Here is an 11,341-nt window from a genome sequence, read left to right as displayed (position 1 = left end):
GGAGGACGCCGACCAGCAGGACTGTAGGGCAGGGATGGGGCACTACATATCCCAGTGAGACTGATATATACAGTGTGAGGAGCTGCGGGTCATATAGTGAGAGATGATGGGGGCTGCTCCTAAGCAAAGGGTTGACCATCAGCTTTAGATGGATTTATTAGGACCCTCGCAGATCAGCTGTTTTCCTGAGCTAGAAACTTCCAGCATTAGTTACATGGTGGGCACTAGACTGCTTACAGAATCCTCCTGCAGTACGATGTGGGGACATAGAGGTGGCACAATGTATGCTGTGTACCCTGACTAGGAAGGAATGTGGGGTGTAGAGCGCCCCCATGTGACTGGGTCTTGTGTACTCACGTATTATTTTCGTGTCGCACAGCAGCAGGAGAACATCGCCCAGAATCTGGAAAAGAAAGAGATGGGATTTAGCTGAGAACAGTGGCGCCTCCTGGTGACACAGCAGTGTTATTACATCATTGCCCCCCTCGTTACTGCAGCCACCACATCTTACACTGGAGTCAGGAGGAGTCTGCAGCACTCAGGATGGGGGGGGGGGGGGTCATATACTTAACCTACAATAGGAGGGTCGCCCCAACTTTTCTGCTCCCTCCTCCCATTAAGGCAGTGATTTTACAAGGTGAGGCTGAGCCGCCCCCCAATATTCTCAAACTTCCCCTCAAGGAGAAGCACATAGGCCCCAGACTCCCAGCAGCTCCTGTGGATGATTCTGACTCTACTTGGGGAGGGGGCAATCTATAAGAATATCTTATTCCTGGGGCTCGGCCTTGTACTCACCTTGAAGGGCGTCTCTCGCTGCGGCTGGTGGAGCTGGAAAGAGATAAAAACAATTAGTCCCAAAGAAATCATCCATTCCCTGAGGACCCTGGTGGGCTGGGGGTCGTGTATCCTGCCCCAGTCACCCTATGTCCACAATGATGTGTATCCACCCCTGTCCCCCCTACACAGCTGGTTACTTTCCTCTGCCCCCCCAAGCTCTGGCTGAGACGACCATGTCTACTGTGTGTGATATATAAGAGGCGACTGCTAGAGAGGACCCTAAAGGCGGAAGAATCCTGCAGCCATAAAACCTTCTGCCACTCACCTCTTCCTCCTCCTCCACCATCCTACAAGCCAGCATCTTGGTCTTCTAAGAAATTCAGATAGAAAAAAAACACAATAAGATGTGATGAGGTCGGTAATGAGCGGGGTCAGCGGCCGCCCTGTGTACCCCTGTACTTACATGGTCTGTGTCTCTTCAACTTTTTTCCTATTGGAGACAGAACAGAGAACCTGTCAGATATCAGTCTAGGGGTGGAAATATATGTATATGTGTACTGTATGTGTGCAGTGAGTGCCCCCTAGTGGTGGTCATATATATAGTATGTATGCAGTGAGTGCCCCCTAGTGGTGGTCGTATATATATAGTATGTATGCAGTGAGCGCCCCCTAGTGGTGGTCATATATATAGTATGTATGCAGTGAGTGCCCCCTAGTGGTGGTCGTATATATATAGTATGTATGCAGTGAGTGCCCCCTAGTGGTGGCCGTATATATAGTATGTATGCAGTGAGCGCCCCCTAGTGGTGGTCATATATATAGTATATATGCAGTGAGTGCGCCCTAGTGGTGGTCATATATATAGTATGTATGCAGTGAGTGCCCCCTAGTGGTGGCTGTATATATAGTATGTATGCAGTGAGTGCCCCCTAGTGGTAGCTGTATATATAGTATGTATGCAATGAGCTCCCCCTAGTGGTGGCTGTATATATAGTATGTATGCAGTGAGCGCCCCCTAGTGGTGGTCATATATATAGTATGTATGCAGTGAGTGCCCCCTAGTGGTGGCTGTATATATAGTATGTATGCAATGAGTGCCCCCTAGTGGTGGCTGTATATATAGTATATATGCAGTGAGTGCCCCCTAGTGGTGGTCGTATATATATAGTATGTATGCAGTGAGTGCCCCCTAGTGGTGGCTGTATATATAGTATGTATGCAGTGAGCGCCCCCTAGTGGTGGTCATATATATAGTATGTATGCAGTGAGTGCCCCCTAGTGGTGGCTGTATATATAGTATGTATGCAATGAGTGCCCCCTAGTGGTGGCTGTATATATATAGTATGTATGCAGTGAGTGCCCCCTAGTGGTGGCTGTATATATAGTATGTATGCAGTGAGCGCCCCCTAGTGGTGGTCATATATATAGTATGTATGCAGTGAGTGCCCCCTAGTGGTGGCTGTATATATAGTATGTATGCAATGAGTGCCCCCTAGTGGTGGCTGTATATATAGTATGTTTGCAATGAGCTCCCCCTAGTGGTGGCTGTATATATAGTATGTATGCAATGAGCTCCCCCTAGTGGTGGCTGTATATATAGTATGTATGCAGTGAGTGCCCCCTAGTGGTGGCTGTATATATAGTATGTATGCAGTGAGTGCCCCCTAGTGGTGCCCCTCTAAAACAATAGAGGGGCCCAGTGGTCAGACTTCCCATCCCCAAACCTTAGAGATGAAACGTCTGTGATGTTGTGTCATCTCTAGTCTGGATGTCACCCCCTCCTTCTATCCCACCACTTACCATGTCACGTCAATTTTTTTCTTGTTGCCCTCTTCATCTAACTCACTATTGGAGACATAAGATAGAACCTGTCAGACATCAGTCTATAAATATGTGACCCCCCCACCACCACCACCTTATGTCCGCTGTGGACGGCTCCATGGATGATTTCTGGATTTTCTGATCTAGAACTAGAAGAAGCTGCAGATCTCGCTCGGTGTTATGTCTGGTTATGTCATAGTATGGACATCAGACGTGGCCCTGTACAGCTGACCCGTGGGGTCTACCTATCAAGTAAAAGTCCCTGGACACCTCCTATAACCCTATGACTGATTTTCGGAATCAGGGGATTGTGTAAGAAAACTAGACTTGATCTTCGTCACATTACTCAGTTTTGCCTTCTTGGAAGCCCCTCGCTAAGAACCCGACGTCCCCCTGCCTTGCCCTCAGCCTTTATACTTACATGACTTTGTCCAAGTCCGGGTCTGTGCAGACACTCGGATTAAATCTTCTTCTGTAATAGAGAAAACCCAAATCCGGTTATAGTTATTAACCCTTTATTCCCTGTAATCTCCCGTCTCCCCCACATCTATACATGGATTTATAGACCCTCCAATCTAATAGGAATAAAAGCCTAAAGAATATTGTCCATTGTACCCCAATATCTGTGTCTCCCCCAACCCTGCTCTATTTTCTTGACCCCAGCCCACTATCATAGTGTCGTTACAATGTATCAGTGTAGCCTGCCTGGACTCTAGGACAGGAAAGAGGTTTCTACCACTGCTTAGCTCATAGAGCATTACAATGATACATTGTAACAAATCCCAAGCTGTGTGAGCAGAACGTGGTCTATACAGGTCTAAGCCTCTCACAGCGGTCTCTGCTCATACAGTAAAGATGGTGGATGTCCGCTCAGTGTAAAGTATTGGCCCCCCCCAGGACATCCTCGCTGCTCTGCACATAGAAGACCCTAATACTGTACCCCAGAAGGAATCGGGGGTGTCCCGGGATAGATACCTGAAGGCGGGCTTGTCTCTTAGGAGTCTGAATCTGGTGGAGAAAGAGACACGAAGAAGAAATATTATCTAGAAGGTTCCGTCACTTCCAGGACGACTTTCTTGTGTATCTTATGGAACAGTCATAAATCCCGGGAGAATGTCGGGGTCACATCCAAGATTGTAGTGCAGACCCCATAATGACCACAAACGCCCCATTATCCCACTAGTCAGAGTCAGACTATAGAGGGGGAACCTTCCCATCATCCTCCACCCTCTGCCCCACACCACATAGCAGAACATGAAGGAGAACAATGGCCGCCATCAGTGGTCTAACTAGGAATGGCGGGGCCCTGTGGCAAACTTTTGACATGGGGCCCCTCCCCCCTTCCAACGCCGAAGCCCTCGACCGATCCCCTCCTCTGCATTCCTGGGCGCTCTATTATGTCCCTCAGTGGCCCCTGCACACAGTATTATGTCTCATAGTGGCCCCTGCACACACTATTATGTTCCACAGTGGCCCCTGCACACAATAATATGCCCCATAGTGGCCCCTGTACACAGCATTATGTCCCATAGTGGCCCCTGCACACAGCATTATAGCCCATAGTGGCCCCTGCACACACTATTATGTCCCATAGTGGCCCCTGCACACAGTATTATCCTCCCCCCATAGTGGCCCCTGCACACAGTATTATGTCCCATAGTGGCCCTTGCACACAGTATTATCCTCCCCCCATAGTGGCCCCTGCACACAGTATTATGTCCCATAGTGGCCCTTGCACACAGTATTATCCTCCCCCCATAGTGGCCCCTGCACACAGTATTATGTCCCCATAGTGGCCCCTGCACACAGTATTATGTACCATAGTGGCCCCTGCACACAGTATTATGTCCCATAGTGGCCCCTGCACACAGTATTATGTCCCATAGTGGCCCCTGCACACAGTATTATGTCCCATAGTGGCCCCTGCACACAGTATTATGCCCCATAGTGGCCCCTGCACACAGTATTATGCCCCATAGTGGCCCCTGCACACAGTATTATGCCCCATAGTGGCCCCTGCACACAGTATTATCCCCCATAGTGGCCCCTGCACACAGTATTATGTCCCATAGTGACCCCTGCACACAGTATTATCCCCCATAGTGGCCCCTGCACACACTATTATGCCCCATAGTGGCCCCTACACACAGTATTATCCTCCCCCCATAGTGACCCCTGCACACAGTATTATGTCCCTTACTGGCCCCTGCACACAGTATTATGTCCCATAGTGGCCCCTGCACACAGTATTATGCCCCATAGTGGCCCCTTCACACAGTATTATCCCCCATAGTGGTCCCTGCACACAGTATTATACACCATAGTGGCCCCTACACACAGTATTTTCCCCCATAGTGGCCCTTGCACACAGTAATATGTCCCATAGTGGCCCCTGCACACAGTATTATGCCCCATAGTGGCCCCTGCACACAGTATTATGTCCCACAGTGGCCCCTGCACACAGTATTATGTCCCATAGTGGCCCCTCCACACTTTATTATGCCCCATAGTGGCCCCTTCACACAGTATTATCCCCCATAGTGGCCCTTGCACACAGTAATATGTCCCATAGTGTCCCCTGCACACAGTATTATCCCCATAGTGGCCCCTGCACACACTATTATGTCCCATAGTGGCCCCTGCACACTGTATTATGCCCCATAGTGGCCCCTTCACACAGTATTATCCCCCATAGTGGCCCCTTCACACAGTATTATCCCCCATAGTGTCCCCTGCACACAGTATTATGTCCCATAGTGGCCCCTGCACACACTATTATGCCCTATAGTGTCCCCTGCACACAGTATTATCCCCATAGTGGCCCCTGCGCACAGTATTATGCCCCATAGTGGCCCCTTCACACAGTATTATGTCCCATAGTGGCCCCTGCACACAGTATTATGTCCCATAGTGGCCCCTGCACACAGTATTATCCCCCATAGTGTCCCCTGCACACAGTATTATGTCCCATATTGGCCCCTGCACACAGTATTATCCCCCATAGTGGCCCCTGCACACAGTATTATCCCCCATAGTGTCCCCTGCACACAGTATTATGCCCCATAGTGTCCCCTGCACACACTATTATGTTCCATAGTGGCCCCTGCACACAGTATTATGCCCCATAGTGTCCCCTGCACACATTATTATCCCCCATAGTGTCCCCTGCACACAGTATTATGTCCCATAGTGGCCCCTGCACACAGTATTATCCCCCATAGTGTCCCCTGCACACAGTATTATGCCCCATAGTGTCCCCTGCACACAGTATTATGTCCCCATAGTGGCCCCTGCACACAGTATTATGTCCCCATAGTGACCCTTGCACACAGTATTATCCCCCATAGTGGCCCCTGCACACAGTATTATCCCCCATAGTGGCCCCTGCACACAGTATTATGTCCCATAGTGGCCCTTGCACACAGTATTATGTCCCATAGTGGCCCCTGCACACAGTATTATCCCCCATAGTGGCCCTTGCACACAGTATTATCCCCCATAGTGGCCCTTGCACACAGTATTATACCCCATAGTGACCCCTGCACACAGTATTATACCCCATAGTGGCCCCTACGCACAGTATTATGCCCCATAGTGGCCCCTGCACACAGTATTATGTCCCACTGTGGACACCCATAAACAATTATTATACTCCATATATCTTTTCAGACCCCAGAGTATAATAATCGGAGACCCAGGGGAATAAAAACATTAAAAACCCACTGTTACCTGTCCCCCCGGTTCCTACGCTATCTTCTCCGCTGTCGGCCCTCTCCAATGACGTCAGCATGTCCTGTCCCCTCATAGTGTCCATGTACAGTACAATCTGCTGCTCGCTGGACCAAATGTCATGTTTTGTCATCTCTAGTGTCTGTATGTCACCCCTCCTTCTACCCCACCACTTACATTTGCAGCTCTTCATCTTCATTCTTATACTTGTCTTTATTTTCAACACTATTGGAGACATAACATAGAACCTGTCAGACATCAGTCTATAAATATATGACCCTTCCCCCCCCCAATATGGAACTTGGTGCCCCAGGAAGGAGTGATGGCGGATTCATTGAACAAGTTCAAAGAGGGTCTGGATGTCTTTCTGGAACAGAACAATATTACGGCTTGTGGGTTCTAGATTTTTTTAAGGACATTTTATAATGGTTGCCAGATTGGAGTTGGGAAGGAATTTTTTTTCTCGTGAAATTGGGCATTTGAGCTGACAATCTACAGGAGGGAGGAGCCCTGCCTATAAGAGCTGACAATCTGCAGGAGGGAGGAGTCTGCCTATAAGAGCTGACCATCTACAGGAGGGAGGAGTCTGCCTATAAGAGCTGACCATCTACAGGAGGGAGGAGTCTGCCTATAAGAGCTGACCATCTACAGGAGGGAGGAGTCTGCCTATAAGAGCTGACCATCTACAGGAGGGAGGAGTCTGCCTATAAGAGCTGACCATCTACAGGAGGGAGGAGTCTGCCTATAAGAGCTGACCATCTACAGGAGGGAGGAGCCTGCCTATAAGAGCTGACCATCTACAGGAGGGAGGAGTCTGCCTATAAGAGCTGACCATCTACAGGAGGGAGGAGTCTGCCTATAAGAGCTGACCATCTACAGGAGGGAGGAGTCTGCCTATAAGAGCTGACCATCTACAGGAGGGAGGAGTCTGCCTATAAGAGCTGACAATCTACAGGGGGGAGGAGCCTGCCTATAAGAGCTGACAATCTACAGGAGGGAGGAGTCTGCCTATAAGAGCTGACAATCTACAGGGGGGAGGAGCCTGCCTATAAGAGCTGACCATCTACAGGAGGGAGGAGTCTGCCTATAAGAGCTGACCATCTACAGGAGGGAGGAGTCTGCCTATAAGAGCTGACAATCTACAGGAGGGAGGAGTCTGCCTATAAGAGCTGACCATCTACAGGAGGGAGGAGCCCTGCCTATAAGAGCTGACCATCTACAGGAGGGAGGAGCCTGCCCATAAGATCTAGGGTTCTGTACACACTTACATGTGAGGTTTCATGTCCTCCATGGTTGATTTCTCGCTGTCATGGAATAGAACAGAACAATAAGGTTGCAGTTAGAATCATTGAGACGTTGCGGATCTATAATAAGACATCTGACTCCACTCACTACATCCACAGAGTCTAACCTCCAATTAGCTGTTCTCAGAGAATGGAGGAGGAAGCAGACAGCTCCGTTCTCTCTGTAGTGGCCACACCAGGTACTGCAGATTATCTCCCATTTACATGAATGGACTCAGATCAGTCATATCACAGAGCTGTCTGCTTCCTGCCCCATTCTCTGAGAACATCTGATTGCTGGGGGTGCTGGGCATGGGATAGAACATAAGGATCACGATGGATCCCAGTAATGGACTTTTTTGGGTGTCTCTTGTTTTAAAACTGAAAGCAGCAGACAGAAAAGCAGCACGTGCAGGACTTTTTTGGCCACTAATTTCAGGCGGACACCACGAGGAGGAGATTCCGGTGCAAATGTGAATGCACCCTTACAGATTTTGCATTGGGGCCCAGGACCTTGAGGTTACGCCTCTTTCTGGACTGCAGTGACGCTGTGAATGCGCTCCCCCCATCAGCTGACACATAAGCAAACCCTGGCTGCAGTATAAGGTTCCATTCACATTACGGTTTTCTTATATCCATCTAGCAGATTCGTTTAAAGGATGAAAAGAAAAACGTACGGCGTCTGTTTACATAAAGAAAAATCCTAAAAAAATCCATTTCTTTCCATCTTTTTTATTAAACATCGATGTCTACGGAAAGGGAGGACCTGCTAAACGGATGTAAAAAATGTGATGTGAATGGAGACTGAGAGACACGAGATTGTCAGCAGCACATTGCTCAGTGTGAACAAGGACATGGTGCTGGCGATCGATACGGTGCACTAGTTGGCGCCACATTTCTTTCAACCACTGATATTGACACTTAGAAGTTATGGCCCCCGTCCCCCCATTTGTCACTTACGTTTTGCGAATGGCGCAATATCAATTTCTATCAATTTGTTTTGAAACAACTGGAAATGAAAAGAGATAAAGATATAATAACAATATCAGGGAGAAAAAGCGGGAGCAAAGGGCGACATTATGTGGAGGAGGGGCACAGGGGGCAACATTACATGGAGGAGGGGCACAGGGGGCGACATTACATAGAGGAGGGGCACAGGGGGCGACATTACATGGAGGAGGGGCACAGGGGGCGACATTACATGGAGGAGGGGCACAGGGGGCGACATTACATGGAGGAGGGGCACAGGGGGCGACATTACATGGAGGAGGGGCACAGGGGGCGACATTACATGGAGGAGGGGCACAGGGGGCGACATTACATGGAGGAGGGGCACAGGGGGCGACATTACATGGAGGAGGGGCACAGGGGGCGACATTACATGGAGGAGGGGCACAGGGGGCGACATTACATGGGGGAGGGGCACAGGGGGCGACATTACATGGAGGAGGGGCACAGGGGGCGACATTACATGGAGGAGGGGCACAGGGGGCGACATTACATGGGGGAGGGGCACAGGGGGCGACATTACATGGAGGAGGGGCACAGGGGGCGACATTACATGGAGGAGGGGCACAGGGGGCGACATTACATGGAGGAGGGGCACAGGGGGCGACATTACATGGAGGAGGGGCACAGGGGGCGACATTACATGGAGGAGGGGCACAGGGGGCGACATTACATGGAGGAGGGGCACAGGGGGCGACATTACATGGAGGAGGGGCACAGGGGGCGACATTACATGGAGGAGGGACACAGGGGGCGACATTACATGGAGGAGGGGCACAGGGGGCGACATTACATGGAGGAGGGGCACAGGGGGCGACATTACATGGAGGAGGGGCACAGGGGGCGACATTACATGGAGGAGGGGCACAGGGGGCGACATTACATGGAGGAGGGGCACAGGGGGCGACATTACATGGAGGAGGGGCACAGGGGGCGACATTACATGGAGGAGGGGCACAGGGGGCGACATTACATGGAGGAGGGGCACAGGGGGCGACATTACATGGAGGAGGGGCACAGGGGGCGACATTACATGGAGGAGGGGCACAGGGGGCGACATTACATGGAGGAGGGGCACAGGGGGTGACATTATATGGAGGAGGGGCACAGGGGGCGACATTACATGGAGGAGGGGCACAGGGGGCGACATTACATGGAGGAGGGGCACAGGGGGCGACATTACATGGGGGAGGGGCACAGGGGGCGACATTACATGGAGGAGGGGCACAGGGGGCGACATTACATGGAGGAGGGGCACAGGGGGCGACATTACATGGAGGAGGGGCACAGGGGGCGACATTACATGGAGGAGGGGCACAGGGGGCGACATTACATGGGGGAGGGGCACAGGGGGCGACATTACATGGAGGAAATTACGGAAAAAGAAGGAGATGACGGGAGACGGAGAGGCAGCAACTTACATTATAACTCCAACTAACTCACTCTGTCAGATTCCGCTCGGCAGCTCCTTGTATAGCGTCACATGATGTCATAATTGTCCGGTTCCATACTGCAACGGTCACTATAGATATTAGAATGCAGCTTACACAGCAGCCAATCAGAGTGCAGCTTACACAGCAGCCAATCAGAGTGCAGCTTACACAGCAGCCAATCAGAGTGCAGCTTACACAGCAGCCAATCAGAGTGCAGCTTACACAGCAGCCAATCAGAGTGCAGATTACACAGCAGCCAATCAGAGTGCAGATTACAATTCTTATACCGCTCTGCAAAACTGAAAGCTGTGATTGGTTGCTATGGACACCAAGTCTATGCCAAGCTCCTCCCCCTTAGGGTCTGGGGCTGATCAGCCCTCCAGCACTGCACTGATACACAGGAGGTCACAGTCCTGCACGGAAATAATGAAGTACTACCACCACCATCATCATCCTCACTACCATCTGTGTCACCGCTACATGCTCCAACCACCTGTGCTACAGGGCTGCCGCGCCGTGTACTACAGGGGCTATCACATGTGGCGTGTCCTGGACATGTGCGGTGGCTGTAATATGTATTTCCTGCTCCCCCTGCTGGTTATGGGTGTACTTACCTCCCAGCCGTCCCGGGTCCAGCAGGACAGTGACTAATTTCGGATGTCCCTGCTTCCGTGCAGATGAGTTGAGTGCAATGGTGAAGCCGCCGTCTGCTCCCTGCTCTGATATTTGGCCCGGTCTCGGTCCCTGACAGAAGTGGCAACATACAGATGGTCAGTCAGGGCGCCAGGCGTCAGACCCCTATCAATCAGATATTTATGGCCTATCCTGAGGATAGGTCATAGAAAAAACATTAGCCCAGCCAATCCCTTTAAGATTTAAAGGGATCCTATCACTCAGATCAAATTTTTTGTCCCTAACACATAGGAATAGCCTTAAGAAAGGCTATTCCTCTCCTACCTTTAGATGTCTTCTCCGTGCCGATGTTCCGTAGAAATCCCGGTTTTCGCCAATATGAGTTCTCTCACAGCACTGGGGGCTGTCCCCAGCACTCAAACAGCTTCGTTACACAATAAGTAAGCGGTCATTTTCTTGTGGCCTGTGGGCATGCGCCGGAAGAAGTTGCCGTTTCTGAAGAAGATAGAGGCGGCGCTGGAGAGTTCTCTCGCAGCATTGGGGACGCCCCCAGTGCTGCGAGAGAACTCATTTGCATACCGGCAAAAACCGGGCTTTCTACAGAACAGCGGCGAGGAGAAGACCTCTAAAGGTAGGAGATGAATAGCCTTTCTTAAG

The sequence above is a fragment of the Leptodactylus fuscus genome, chromosome 7 (genome assembly GCF_031893055.1).
Source record: "Leptodactylus fuscus isolate aLepFus1 chromosome 7, aLepFus1.hap2, whole genome shotgun sequence".
NCBI lineage: Eukaryota > Metazoa > Chordata > Amphibia > Anura > Leptodactylidae > Leptodactylus > Leptodactylus fuscus.
This window is presented reverse-complemented; position numbering follows the sequence as displayed.